Here is an 18,446-nt window from a genome sequence, read left to right on the forward strand (position 1 = left end):
CACTCGCTATATATAATATATGTGCACTGGAAATATAATATATGTGCACTGGATATATATTAAATATATGTGCACTGGATATTTAATAAATGTGCACTGGATATATATAATATATGTGCACTGGATACATATAATATATTTGCACTGGATATATAATATATGCGCACTGGATATTTAATATATGTGCACTGGATATTTAATAAATGTGCACTGGATATATATAATATATGTGCACTGGATATTTAATAAATGTGCACTGGATATATATAATATATGTGCACTGGATATTTATTACATGTGCACTGGCTATATAAAATATATGTGCACTGGAAATATTATATATGTGCACTGGATATATATAATGTATGTGCACTGGATATATAATATATGTGCACTGGATATTTATTACATGTGCACTGGCTATATATCATATATGTGCACTGGAAATATTATATATGTGCACTGGATATATATAATATATGTGCACTGGAAATATATAATATATGTGCACTGGATATTTAATAAATGTGCACTGGATATTTATTACATGTGCACTGGCTATATAAAATATATGTGCACTGGAAATATTATATATGTGCACTGGATATATATAATGTATGTGCACTGGATATATAATATATGTGCACTGGATATTTATTACATGTGCACTGGCTATATATCATATATGTGCACTGGAAATATTATATATGTGCACTGGATATATATAATATATGTGCACTGGAAATATAATATATGTGCACTGGATATATATAATGTATGTGCACTGGATATATATAATATATGTGCACTGGATATTTAATAAATGTGCACTGGATATTTATTTCATGTGCACTGGCTATATAAAATATATGTGCACTGGAAATATTATATATGTGCACTGGATATATATAATGTATGTGCACTGGATATATAATATATGTGCACTGGATATTTATTACATGTGCACTGGCTATATATCATATATGTGCACTGGAAATATTATATATGTGCACTGGATATATATAATATATGTGCACTGGAAATATAATATATGTGCACTGGATATATATAATGTATGTGCACTGGATATATATAATATATGTGCACTGGATATTTAATAAATGTGCACTGGATATATATAATATATGTGCACTGGATATTTAATAAATGTGCACTGGATATATATAATATATGTGCAATGGATATATATAATATATGTGCACTTGATAAACAATATATTCGCACTGGATATATATAATATATTTGCACTGGATATATAATATATTTGAACTGGATATTTAATATATGTGCACTGGATATATATAATATATGTGCACTGAAAATTTAATTTATGTGCACTGGATATGTATAATATATGTGCACTGGATATATATAATGTATGTGCACTGGATATATAATATATGTGGACTGGAAATTTAATATATGTGCAATGGATATTTAATAAATGTGCACAGCATATAAATTAAATATATGTGCACTGGATATTTAATAAATGTGCACTGGATATATATAATATATGTGCACTGGATTTATATAATATATGTGCACTGGATATATAATATATGCGCACTGGATATTTAATATATGTGCACTGGATATTTAATAAATGTGCACTGGATATATATAATATATGTGCACTGGATATTTAATAAATGTGCACTGGATATATATAATATATGTGCACTGCATATTTATTACATGTGCACTGGCTATATATAATATATGTGCACTGGAAATATATTATATGTGCACTGGATATATATAATGTATGTGCACTTGATATTTAATATATGTGCACTGAATATATATAATGTATGTGCACTGGATATATAATATATGTGCACTGGATATTTAATATATGTGCACTGGATATTTAATAAATGTGCACTGCATATATATAATGTATGTGCACTGGATATATATAATATATGTGCACTGGATATATATAATATATGTGCACTGGATATATATAATGTATGTGCACTGGATATATATGTGCACTGGATATTTAATATATGTGCACTGGATATTTAATAAATGTGCACTGCATATATATAATGTATGTGCACTGGAAATATAATATATTTGCACTGGATATTTAATATATGTGCACTGGATATATAATATATCTGTACTGGATATTTAATATATGTGCACTGGATATATATAATATATGTGCACTGAAAAATTAATTTATGTGCATTGGATATGTATAATATATGTGCACTGGATATATATAATGTATGTGCACTGGATATATAATATATGTGCACTGGATATTTAATAAATGTGCACTGGATATATATAATATATGTGCACTGGATGTATATATATATATAATATATGTGCACTGGATATATAATATATGTGCACTGGATATTTAATATATGTGCACTGGATATTTAATAAATGTGCACTGGATATATATAATATATGTGCACTGGATATTTAATAAATGTGCACTGGATATATATAATATATGTGCACTGGATATTTAATATATGTGCACTGGCTATATATAATATATGTGCACTGGATATATATAATATATGTGCACTGGATATTTAATATATGTGCACTCGCTATATATAATATATGTGCACTGGAAATATAATATATGTGCACTGGATATATATTAAATATATGTGCACTGGATATTTAATAAATATGCACTGGATATATATAAAATATGTGCACTGGATATATATAATATATGTGCACTGGATATATAATATATGCGCACTGGATATTTAATATATGTGCACTGGATATTTAATAAATGTGCACTGGCTATATATAATATATGTGCACTGGATATATATATAATATATGTGCACTGGATATTTAATATATGTGCACTCGCTATATATAATATATGTGCACTGGAAATATAATATATGTGCACTGGATATATATTAAATATATGTGCACTGGATATTTAATAAATGTGCACTGGATATATATAATATATCTGCACTGGATACATATAATATATGTGCACTGGATATATAATATATGCGCACTGGATATTTAATATATGTGCACTGGATATTTAATAAATGTGCACTGGATATATATAATATATGTGCACTGGATATTTAATAAATGTGCACTGGATATATATAATATATGTGCACTGGATATTTATTACATGTGCACTGGCTATATAAAATATATGTGCACTGGAAATATTATATATGTGCACTGGATATATATAATGTATGTGCACTGGATATATAATATATGTGCACTGGATATTTATTACATGTGCACTGGCTATATATCATATATGTGCACTGGAAATATTATATATGTGCACTGGATATATATAATATATGTGCACTGGAAATATAATATATGTGCACTGGATATATATAATGTATGTGCACTGGATATATATAATATATGTGCACTGGATATTTAATAAATGTGCACTGGATATTTATTACATGTGCACTGGCTATATAAAATATATGTGCACTGGAAATATTATATATGTGCACTGGATATATATAATGTATGTGCACTGGATATATAATATATGTGCACTGGATATTTATTACATGTGCACTGGCTATATATCATATATGTGCACTGGAAATATTATATATGTGCACTGGCTATATATAATATATGTGCACTGGATATATATATAATATATGTGCACTGGATATTTAATATATGTGCACTCGCTATATATAATATATGTGCACTGGAAATATAATATATGTGCACTGGATATATATTAAATATATGTGCACTGGATATTTAATAAATGTGCACTGGATATATATAATATATGTGCACTGGATACATATAATATATGTGCACTGGATATATAATATATGCGCACTGGATATTTAATATATGTGCACTGGATATTTAATAAATGTGCACTGGATATATATAATATATGTGCACTGGATATTTAATAAATGTGCACTGGATATATATAATATATGTGCACTGGATATTTATTACATGTGCACTGGCTATATAAAATATATGTGCACTGGAAATATTATATATGTGCACTGGATATATATAATGTATGTGCACTGGATATATAATATATGTGCACTGGATAAATGTGCACTGGATATATATAATATATGTGCACTGGATATTTATTACATGTGCACTGGCTATATAAAATATATGTGCACTGGAAATATTATATATGTGCACTGGATATATATAATGTATGTGCACTGGATATATAATATATGTGCACTGGATATTTATTACATGTGCACTGGCTATATATCATATATGTGCACTGGAAATATTATATATGTGCACTGGATATATATAATATATGTGCACTGGAAATATAATATATGTGCACTGGATATATATAATGTATGTGCACTGGATATATATAATATATGTGCACTGGATATTTAATAAATGTGCACTGGATATTTATTACATGTGCACTGGCTATATAAAATATATGTGCACTGGAAATATTATATATGTGCACTGGATATATATAATGTATGTGCACTGGATATATAATATATGTGCACTAAATATTTATTACATGTGCACTGGCTATATATCATATATGTGCACTGGAAATATTATATATGTGCACTGGATATATATAATATATGTGCACTGGAAATATAATATATGTGCACTGGATATATATAATGTATGTGCACTGGATATATATAATATATGTGCACTGGATATTTAATAAATGTGCACTGGATATTTATTACATGTGCACTGGCTATATAAAATATATGTGCACTGGAAATATTATAAATGTGCACTGGATATATATAATGTATGTGCACTGGATATATAATATATGTGCACTGGATATTTATTACATGTGCACTGGCTATATATCATATATGTGCACTGGAAATATTATATATGTACACTGGATATATATAATATATGTGCACTGGAAATATAATGTATGTGCACTGGATATATATAATGTATGTGCACTGGATATATATAATATATGTGCAATGGATATATATAATATATGTGCACTTGATATACAATATATTCGCACTGGATATATATAATATATGTGCACTGGATATATAATATATTTGAACTGGATATTTAATATATGTGCACTGGATATATATAATATATGTGCACTGAAAATTTAATTTATGTGCACTGGATATGTATAATATATGTGCACTGGATATATATAATGTATGTGCACTGGATATATAATATATGTGGACTGGAAATTTAATATATGTGCACTGGATATTTAATAAATGTGCACTGCATATATATTAAATATATGTGCAGTGAATATTTAATAAATGTGCACTGGATATATATAATATATGTGCACTGGATATATATAATATATGTGCACTGGATATATAATATATGCGCACTGGATATTTAATATATGTGCACTGGATATTTAATAAATGTGCACTGGATATATATAATATATGTGCACTGGATATTTAATAAATGTGCACTGGATATATATAATATATGTGCACTGCATATTTATTACATGTGCACTGGCTATATATAATATATGTGCACTGGAAATATATTATATGTGCACTGGATATATATAATGTATGTGCACTTGATATTTAATATATGTGCACTGAATATATATAATGTATGTGCACTGGATATATAATATATGTGCACTGGATATTTAATATATGTGCACTGGATATTTAATAAATGTGCACTGCATATATATAATGTATGTGCACTGGATATATATAATATATGTGCACTGGATATATATAATATATGTGCACTGGATATATATAATGTATGTGCACTGGATATATATGTGCACTGGATATTTAATATATGTGCACTGGATATTTAATAAATGTGCACTGCATATATATAATGTATGTGCACTGGAAATATAATATATTTGCACTGGATATTTAATATATGTGCACTGGATATATAATATATCTGTACTGGATATTTAATATATGTGCACTGGATATATATAATATATGTGCACTGAAAAATTAATTTATGTGCATTGGATATGTATAATATATGTGCACTGGATATATATAATGTATGTGCACTGGATATATAATATATGTGCACTGGATATTTAATATATATGCACTGGATATTTAATAAATGTGCACTGGATATATATAATATATGTGCACTGGATATATATATATATATATATATAATATATGTGCACTGGATATATAATATATGTGCACTGGATATTTAATATATGTGCACTGGATATTTAATAAATATGCACTGGATATATATAATATATGTGCACTGGATATTTAATAAATGTGCACTGGATATATATAATATATGTGCACTGGATATTTAATATATGTGCACTGGCTATATATAATATATGTGCACTGGATATATATAATATATGTGCACTGGATATTTAATATATGTGCACTCGCTATATATAATATATGTGCACTGGAAATATAATATATGTGCACTGGATATATATTAAATATATGTGCACTGGATATTTAATAAATATGCACTGGATATATATAAAATATGTGCACTGGATATATATAATATATGTGCACTGGATATATAATATATGCGCACTGGATATTTAATATATGTGAACTGGATATTTAATAAATGTGCACTGGCTATATATAATATATGTGCACTGGATATATATATATATAATATATGTGCACTGGATATTTAATATATGTGCACTCGCTATATATAATATATGTGCACTGGAAATATAATATATGTGCACTGGATATATATTAAATATATGTGCACTGGATATTTAATAAATGTGCACTGGATATATATAATATATCTGCACTGGATACATATAATATATGTGCACTGGATATATAATATATGCGCACTGGATATTTAATATATGTACACTGGATATTTAATAAATGTGCACTGGATATATATAATATATGTGCACTGGATATTTAATAAATGTGCACTGGATATATATAATAAATGTGCACTGGACATTTATTACATGTGCACTGGCTATATAAAATATATGTGCACTGGAAATATTATATATGTGCACTGGATATATATAATGTATGTGCACTGGATATATAATATATGTGCACTGGATATTTATTACATGTGCACTGGCTATATATCATATATGTGCACTGGAAATATTATAATTGTGCACTGGATATATATAATATATGTGCACTGGAAATATAATATATGTGCACTGGATATATATAATGTATGTGCACTGGATATATATAATATATGTGCACTGGATATTTAATAAATGTGCACTGGATATTTATTACATGTGCACTGGCTATATAAAATATATGTGCACTGGAAATATTATATATGTGCACTGGATATATATAATGTATGTGCACTGGATATATAATATATGTGCACTGGATATTTATTACATGTGCACTGGCTATATATCATATATGTGCACTGGAAATATTATATATGTGCACTGGATATATATAATATATGTGCACTGGAAATATAATATATGTGCACTGGATATATATAATGTATGTGCACTGGATATATATAATATATGTGCACTGGATATTTAATAAATGTGCACTGGATATATATAATATATGTGCACTGGATATTTAATAAATGTGCACTGGATATATATAATATATGTGCAATGGATATATATAATATATGTGCACTTGATATACAATATATTCGCACTGGATATATATAATATATGTGCACTGGATATATAATATATTTGAACTGGATATTTAATATATGTGCACTGGATATATATAATATATGTGCACTGAAAATTTAATTTATGTGCACTGGATATGTATAATATATGTGCACTGGATATATATAATGTATGTGCACTGGATATATAATATATGTGGACTGGAAATTTAATATATGTGCACTGGATATTTAATAAATGTGCACTGGATATATATAATATATGTGCACTGGATATATATAATATATGTGCACTGGATATATAATATATGCGCACTGGATATTTAATATATGTGCACTGGATATTTAATAAATGTGCACTGGATATATATAATATATGTGCACTGGATATTTAATAAATGTGCACTGGATATATATAATATATGTGCACTGCATATTTATTACATGTGCACTGGCTATATATAATATATGTGCACTGGAAATATATTATATGTGCACTGGATATATATAATGTATGTGCACTTGATATTTAATATATGTGCACTGAATATATATAATGTATGTGCACTGGATATATAATATATGTGCACTGGATATTTAATATATGTGCACTGGATATTTAATAAATGTGCACTGCATATATATAATGTATGTGCACTGGATATATATAATATATGTGCACTGGATATATATAATATATGTGCACTGGATATATATAATGTATGTGCACTGGATATATATGTGCACTGGATATTTAATATATGTGCACTGGATATTTAATAAATGTGCACTGCATATATATAATGTATGTGCACTGGAAATATAATATATTTGCACTGGATATTTAATATATGTGCACTGGATATATAATATATCTGTACTGGATATTTAATATATGTGCACTGGATATATATAATATATGTGCACTGAAAAATTAATTTATGTGCATTGGATATGTATAATATATGTGCACTGGATATATATAATGTATGTGCACTGGATATATAATATATGTGCACTGGATATTTAATATATATGCACTGGATATTTAATAAATGTGCACTGGATATATATAATATATGTGCACTGGATGTATATATATATATAATATATGTGCACTGGATATATAATATATGTGCACTGGATATTTAATATATGTGCACTGGATATTTAATAAATGTGCACTGGATATATATAATATATGTGCACTGGATATTTAATAAATGTGCACTGGATATATATAATATATGTGCACTGGATATTTAATATATGTGCACTGGCTATATATAATATATGTGCACTGGATATATATAATATATGTGCACTGGATATTTAATATATGTGCACTCGCTATATATAATATATGTGCACTGGAAATATAATATATGTGCACTGGATATATATTAAATATATGTGCACTGGATATTTAATAAATATGCACTGGATATATATAAAATATGTGCACTGGATATATATAATATATGTGCACTGGATATATAATATATGCGCACTGGATATTTAATATATGTGCACTGGATATTTAATAAATGTGCACTGGCTATATATAATATATGTGCACTGGATATATATATAATATATGTGCACTGGATATTTAATATATGTGCACTCGCTATATATAATATATGTGCACTGGAAATATAATATATGTGCACTGGATATATATTAAATATATGTGCACTGGATATTTAATAAATGTGCACTGGATATATATAATATATCTGCACTGGATACATATAATATATGTGCACTGGATATATAATATATGCGCACTGGATATTTAATATATGTGCACTGGATATTTAATAAATGTGCACTGGATATATATAATATATGTGCACTGGATATTTAATAAATGTGCACTGGATATATATAATATATGTGCACTGGATATTTATTACATGTGCACTGGCTATATAAAATATATGTGCACTGGAAATATTATATATGTGCACTGGATATATATAATGTATGTGCACTGGATATATAATATATGTGCACTGGATATTTATTATATGTGCACTGGCTATATATCATATATGTGCACTGGAAATATTATATATGTGCACTGGATATATATAATATATGTGCACTGGAAATATAATATATGTGCACTGGATATATATAATGTATGTGCACTGGATATATATAATATATGTGCACTGGATATTTAATAAATGTGCACTGGATATTTATTACATGTGCACTGGCTATATAAAATATATGTGCACTGGAAATATTATATATGTGCACTGGATATATATAATGTATGTGCACTGGATATATAATATATGTGCACTGGATATTTATTACATGTGCACTGGCTATATATCATATATGTGCACTGGAAATATTATATTTGTGCACTGGATATATATAATATATGTGCACTGGAAATATAATATATGTGCACTGGATATATATAATGTATGTGCACTGGATATTTAATAAATGTGCACTGGATATTTATTACATGTGCACTGGCTATATAAAATATATGTGCACTGGAAATATTATATATGTGCACTGGATATATATAATGTATGTGCATTGGATATATAATATATGTGCACTGGATATTTATTACATGTGCACTGGCTATATATCATATATGTGCACTGGAAATATTATATATGTGCACTGGATATATAATGTATGTGCACTGGATATTTAATATATGTGCACTAGATATTTAATAAATGTGCACTGGATATATATAATATATGTGCACTGGATATTTAATAAATGTGCACTGGATATATATAATATATGTGCACTGGATATTTAATATATGTGCACTGGCTATATATAATATATGTGCACTGGATATATATATAATATATGTGCACTGGATATTTAATATATGTGCACTCGCTATATATAATATATGTGCACTGGAAATATAATATATGTGCACTGGATATATATTAAATATATGTGCACTGGATATTTAATAAATGTGCACTGGATATATATAATATATGTGCACTGGATACATATAATATATTTGCACTGGATATATAATATATGCGCACTGGATATTTAATATATGTGCACTGGATATTTAATAAATGTGCACTGGATATATATAATATATGTGCACTGGATATTTAATAAATGTGCACTGGATATATATAATATATGTGCACTGGATATTTATTACATGTGCACTGGCTATATAAAATATATGTGCACTGGAAATATTATATATGTGCACTGGATATATATAATGTATGTGCACTGGATATATAATATATGTGCACTGGATATTTATTACATGTGCACTGGCTATATATCATATATGTGCACTGGAAATATTATATATGTGCACTGGATATATATAATATATGTGCACTGGAAATATATAATATATGTGCACTGGATATTTAATAAATGTGCACTGGATATTTATTACATGTGCACTGGCTATATAAAATATATGTGCACTGGAAATATTATATATGTGCACTGGATATATATAATGTATGTGCACTGGATATATAATATATGTGCACTGGATATTTATTACATGTGCACTGGCTATATATCATATATGTGCACTGGAAATATTATATATGTGCACTGGATATATATAATATATGTGCACTGGAAATATAATATATGTGCACTGGATATATATAATGTATGTGCACTGGATATATATAATATATGTGCACTGGATATTTAATAAATGTGCACTGGATATTTATTTCATGTGCACTGGCTATATAAAATATATGTGCACTGGAAATATTATATATGTGCACTGGATATATATAATGTATGTGCACTGGATATATAATATATGTGCACTGGATATTTATTACATGTGCACTGGCTATATATCATATATGTGCACTGGAAATATTATATATGTGCACTGGATATATATAATATATGTGCACTGGAAATATAATATATGTGCACTGGATATATATAATGTATGTGCACTGGATATATATAATATATGTGCACTGGATATTTAATAAATGTGCACTGGATATATATAATATATGTGCACTGGATATTTAATAAATGTGCACTGGATATATATAATATATGTGCAATGGATATATATAATATATGTGCACTTGATATACAATATATTCGCACTGGATATATATAATATATTTGCACTGGATATATAATATATTTGAACTGGATATTTAATATATGTGCACTGGATATATATAATATATGTGCACTGAAAATTTAATTTATGTGCACTGGATATGTATAATATATGTGCACTGGATATATATAATGTATGTGCACTGGATATATAATATATGTGGACTGGAAATTTAATATATGTGCAATGGATATTTAATAAATGTGCACAGCATATAAATTAAATATATGTGCACTGGATATTTAATAAATGTGCACTGGATATATATAATATATGTGCACTGGATTTATATAATATATGTGCACTGGATATATAATATATGCGCACTGGATATTTAATATATGTGCACTGGATATTTAATAAATGTGCACTGGATATATATAATATATGTGCACTGGATATTTAATAAATGTGCACTGGATATATATAATATATGTGCACTGCATATTTATTACATGTGCACTGGCTATATATAATATATGTGCACTGGAAATATATTATATGTGCACTGGATATATATAATGTATGTGCACTTGATATTTAATATATATGCACTGAATATATATAATGTATGTGCACTGGATATATAATATATGTGCACTGGATATTTAATATATGTGCACTGGATATTTAATAAATGTGCACTGCATATATATAATGTATGTGCACTGGATATATATAATATATGTGCACTGGATATATATAATATATGTGCACTGGATATATATAATGTATGTGCACTGGATATATATGTGCACTGGATATTTAATATATGTGCACTGGATATTTAATAAATGTGCACTGCATATATATAATGTATGTGCACTGGAAATATAATATATTTGCACTGGATATTTAATATATGTGCACTGGATATATAATATATCTGTACTGGATATTTAATATATGTGCACTGGATATATATAATATATGTGCACTGAAAAATTAATTTATGTGCATTGGATATGTATAATATATGTGCACTGGATATATATAATGTATGTGCACTGGATATATAATATATGTGCACTGGATATTTAATAAATGTGCACTGGATATATATAATATATGTGCACTGGATGTATATATATATATAATATATGTGCACTGGATATATAATATATGTGCACTGGATATTTAATATATGTGCACTGGATATTTAATAAATGTGCACTGGATATATATAATATATGTGCACTGGATATTTAATAAATGTGCACTGGATATATATAATATATGTGCACTGGATATTTAATATATGTGCACTGGCTATATATAATATATGTGCACTGGATATATATAATATATGTGCACTGGATATTTAATATATGTGCACTCGCTATATATAATATATGTTCACTGGAAATATAATATATGTGCACTGGATATATATTAAATATATGTGCACTGGATATTTAATAAATATGCACTGGATATATATAAAATATGTGCACTGGATATATATAATATATGTGCACTGGATATATAATATATGCGCACTGGATATTTAATATATGTGCACTGGATATTTAATAAATGTGCACTGGCTATATATAATATATGTGCACTGGATATATATATAATATATGTGCACTGGATATTTAATATATGTGCACTCGCTATATATAATATATGTGCACTGGAAATATAATATATGTGCACTGGATATATATTAAATATATGTGCACTGGATATTTAATAAATGTGCACTGGATATATATAATATATCTGCACTGGATACATATAATATATGTGCACTGGATATATAATATATGCGCACTGGATATTTAATATATGTGCACTGGATATTTAATAAATGTGCACTGGATATATATAATATATGTGCACTGGATATTTAATAAATGTGCACTGGATATATATAATATATGTGCACTGGATATTTATTACATGTGCACTGGCTATATAAAATATATGTGCACTGGAAATATTATATATGTGCACTGGATATATATAATGTATGTGCACTGGATATATAATATATGTGCACTGGATATTTATTATATGTGCACTGGCTATATATCATATATGTGCACTGGAAATATTATATATGTGCACTGGATATATATAATATATGTGCACTGGAAATATAATATATGTGCACTGGATATATATAATGTATGTGCACTGGATATATATAATATATGTGCACTGGATATTTAATAAATGTGCACTGGATATTTATTACATGTGCACTGGCTATATAAAATATATGTGCACTGGAAATATTATATATGTGCACTGGATATATATAATGTATGTGCACTGGATATATAATATATGTGCACTGGATATTTATTACATGTGCACTGGCTATATATCATATATGTGCACTGGAAATATTATATTTGTGCACTGGATATATATAATATATGTGCACTGGAAATATAATATATGTGCACTGGATATATATAATGTATGTGCACTGGATATTTAATAAATGTGCACTGGATATTTATTACATGTGCACTGGCTATATAAAATATATGTGCACTGGAAATATTATATATGTGCACTGGATATATATAATATATGTGCATTGGATATATAATATATGTGCACTGGATATTTATTACATGTGCACTGGCTATATATCATATATGTGCACTGGAAATATTATATATGTGCACTGGATATATATAATATATGTGCACTGGAAATATAATATATGTGCACTGGATATATATAATGTATGTGCACTGGATATATATAATATATGTGCACTGGATATTTAATAAATGTGCACTGGATATATATAATATATGTGCACTGGATATTTAATAAATGTGCACTGGATATATATAATATATGTGCAATGGATATATATAATATATGTGCACTTGATATACAATATATTCGCACTGGATATATATAATATATGTGCACTGGATATATAATATATTTGAACTGGATATTTAATATATGTGCACTGAATATATATAATATATGTGCACTGAAAATTTAATTTATGTGCACTGGATATGTATAATATATGTGCACTGGATATATATAATGTATGTGCACTGGATATATAATATATGTGCACTGGATATTTAATATATGTGCACTGGATATTTAATAAATGTGCACTGCATATATATTAAATATATGTGCACTGGATATTTAATAAATGTGCACTGGATATATATAATATATGTGCATTGGATATATATATATATATATATATATATATATATATATATAATATATGTGCACTGGATATATAATGTATGTGCACTGGATATTTAATATATGTGCACTAGATATTTAATAAATGTGCACTGGATATATATAATATATGTGCACTGGATATTTAATAAATGTGCACTGGATATATATAATATATGTGCACTGGATATTTAATATATGTGCACTGGCTATATATAATATATGTGCACTGGATATATATATAATATATGTGCACTGGATATTTAATATATGTGCACTCGCTATATATAATATATGTGCACTGGAAATATAATATATGTGCACTGGATATATATTAAATATATGTGCACTGGATATTTAATAAATGTGCACTGGATATATATAATATATGTGCACTGGATACATATAATATATTTGCACTGGATATATAATATATGCGCACTGGATATTTAATATATGTGCACTGGATATTTAATAAATGTGCACTGGATATATATAATATATGTGCACTGGATATTTAATAAATGTGCACTGGATATATATAATATATGTGCACTGGATATTTATTACATGTGCACTGGCTATATAAAATATATGTGCACTGGAAATATTATATATGTGCACTGGATATATATAATGTATGTGCACTGGATATATAATATATGTGCACTGGATATTTATTACATGTGCACTGGCTATATATCATATATGTGCACTGGAAATATTATATATGTGCACTGGATATATATAATATATGTGCACTGGAAATATAATATATGTGCACTGGATATATATAATGTATGTGCACTGGATATATATAATATATGTGCACTGGATATTTAATAAATGTGCACTGGATATATATAATATATGTGCACTGGATATTTAATAAATGTGCACTGGATATATATAATATATGTGCAATGGATATATATAATATATGTGCACTTGATATACAATATATTCGCACTGGATATATATAATATATTTGCACTGGATATATAATATATTTGAACTGGATATTTAATATATGTGCACTGGATATATATAATATATGTGCACTGAAAATTTAATTTATGTGCACTGGATATGTATAATATATGTGCACTGGATATATATAATGTATGTGCACTGGATATATAATATATGTGGACTGGAAATTTAATATATGTGCAATGGATATTTAATAAATGTGCACAGCATATATATTAAATATATGTGCACTGGATATTTAATAAATGTGCACTGGATATATATAATATATGTGCACTGGATATATATAATATATGTGCACTGGATATATAATATATGCGCACTGGATATTTAATATATGTGCACTGGATATTTAATAAATGTGCACTGGATATATATAATATATGTGCACTGGATATTTAATAAATGTGCACTGGATATATATAATATATGTGCACTGCATATTTATTACATGTGCACTGGCTATATATAATATATGTGCACTGGAAATATATTATATGTGCACTGGATATATATAATGTATGTGCACTTGATATTTAATATATGTGCACTGAATATATATAATGTATGTGCACTGGATATATAATATATGTGCACTGGATATTTAATATATGTGCACTGGATATTTAATAAATGTGCACTGCATATATATAATGTATGTGCACTGGATATATATAATATATGTGCACTGGATATATATAATATATGTGCACTGGATATATATAATGTATGTGCACTGGATATATATGTGCACTGGATATTTAATATATGTGCACTGGATATTTAATAAATGTGCACTGCATATATATAATGCATGTGCACTGGAAATATAATATATTTGCACTGGATATTTAATATATGTGCACTGGATATATAATATATCTGTACTGGATATTTAATATATGTGCACTGGATATATATAATATATGTGCACTGAAAAATTAATTTATGTGCATTGGATATGTATAATATATGTGCACTGGATATAAATAAAGTATGTGCACTGGATATATAATATATGTGCACTGGATATTTAATATATATGCACTGGATATTTAATAAATGTGCACTGGATATATATAATATATGTGCACTGGATGTATATATATATATATAATATATGTGCACTGGATATATAATATATGTGCACTGGATATTTAATATATGTGCACTGGATATTTAATAAATGTGCACTGGATATATATAATATATGTGCACTGGATATTTAATAAATGTGCACTGGATATATATAATATATGTGCACTGGATATTTAATATATGTGCACTGGCTATATATAATATATGTGCACTGGATATATATAATATATGTGCACTGGATATTTAATATATGTGCACTCGCTATATATAATATATGTGCACTGGAAATATAATATATGTGCACTGGATATATATTAAATATATGTGCACTGGATATTTAATAAATATGCACTGGATATATATAAAATATGTGCACTGGATATATATAATATATGTGCACTGGATATATAATATATGCGCACTGGATATTTAATATATGTGCACTGGATATTTAATAAATGTGCACTGGCTATATATAATATATGTGCACTGGATATATATATAATATATGTGCACTGGATATTTAATATATGTGCACTCGCTATATATAATATATGTGCACTGGAAATATAATATATGTGCACTGGATATATATTAAATATATGTGCACTGGATATTTAATAAATGTGCACTGGATATATATAATATATCTGCACTGGATACATATAATATATGTGCACTGGATATATAATATATGCGCACTGGATATTTAATATATGTGCACTGGATATTTAATAAATGTGCACTGGATATATATAATATATGTGCACTGGATATTTAATAAATGTGCACTGGATATATATAATATATGTGCACTGGATATTTATTACATGTGCACTGGCTATATAAAATATATGTGCACTGGAAATATTATATATGTGCACTGGATATATATAATGTATGTGCACTGGATATATAATATATGTGCACTGGATATTTATTACATGTGCACTGGCTATATATCATATATGTGCACTGGAAATATTATATATGTGCACTGGATATATATAATATATGTGCACTGGAAATATAATATATGTGCACTGGATATATATAATGTATGTGCACTGGATATATATAATATATGTGCACTGGATATTTAATAAATGTGCACTGGATATTTATTACATGTGCACTGGCTATATAAAATATATGTGCACTGGAAATATTATATATGTGCACTGGATATATATAATGTATGTGCACTGGATATATAATATATGTGCACTGGATATTTATTACATGTGCACTGGCTATATATCATATATGTGCACTGGAAATATTATATTTGTGCACTGGATATATATAATATATGTGCACT

The sequence above is a fragment of the Leptodactylus fuscus genome, unplaced genomic scaffold (genome assembly GCF_031893055.1).
Source record: "Leptodactylus fuscus isolate aLepFus1 unplaced genomic scaffold, aLepFus1.hap2 HAP2_SCAFFOLD_54, whole genome shotgun sequence".
Classification (NCBI taxonomy): domain Eukaryota; kingdom Metazoa; phylum Chordata; class Amphibia; order Anura; family Leptodactylidae; genus Leptodactylus; species Leptodactylus fuscus.